This window comes from Triticum urartu, chromosome 3 (assembly GCF_003073215.2).
Source record: "Triticum urartu cultivar G1812 chromosome 3, Tu2.1, whole genome shotgun sequence".
In the NCBI taxonomy this organism is placed as follows: Eukaryota; Viridiplantae; Streptophyta; class Magnoliopsida; order Poales; family Poaceae; genus Triticum; species Triticum urartu.
Window position 1 is genome coordinate 674,443,011 of NC_053024.1, and position 670 is coordinate 674,443,680.

Below are 670 nucleotides of genomic sequence, written 5' to 3' on the forward strand. Positions count from 1 at the left end.
ATGAGACAATCTTGGGGAATGTCGGGTTGGTGATGAGAGGGAGGTTGGAAGCGGCGTTCCCGAAGTCTTCGTTCACGCCGGTGATGAGGATGCTGAGAAGAAGCTCATCGGAGACCTTCTCGCCGAGGTCACGGAGCTCGTCAACGAGCTTCTTGAGGCGCATGCAATAATCGTCAACGGACGAGTCGAGCTGCTGGCACCCAAAAAACGTGCCGTGCAAGAAAACCTTGCGTTGGAGCGCGTTGTCGGTGAAGAGGCCGTTGAGCTTAGTCCAAACGGCGTGGGTGTCGTTGTCGGCGGAGACCACCGTGTGGAAGAGGTCCTTCGAGATGGCGGTGTAGAACCAACGGATGAGAGTGGCGTCGATGGCCGTCCACTCCTCATCGTCCTCCATGAAACGGGAGTCTACGGAGCCATCGATGTGATCCCGTAGATTGTACTCACGGAACACAAGGGAGAAGTACGTCTTTCAGGCATAGTAGGTGGAAGTGAGGTGATCGAGGATGACGGGAACCCGAGCGAGGATGTTGAGATCGCGGATGATGACGGGATCGGGGCCTTCGAATGGGTTGGTGCGGCGGCTGCGGGTGGTACCGGTGGAATCGGGGGAAGCCATGTTCGAGAGGAGGGTGCGGCGGCACGTGGTGAGACGGCGCGACAAGGGGGGCGG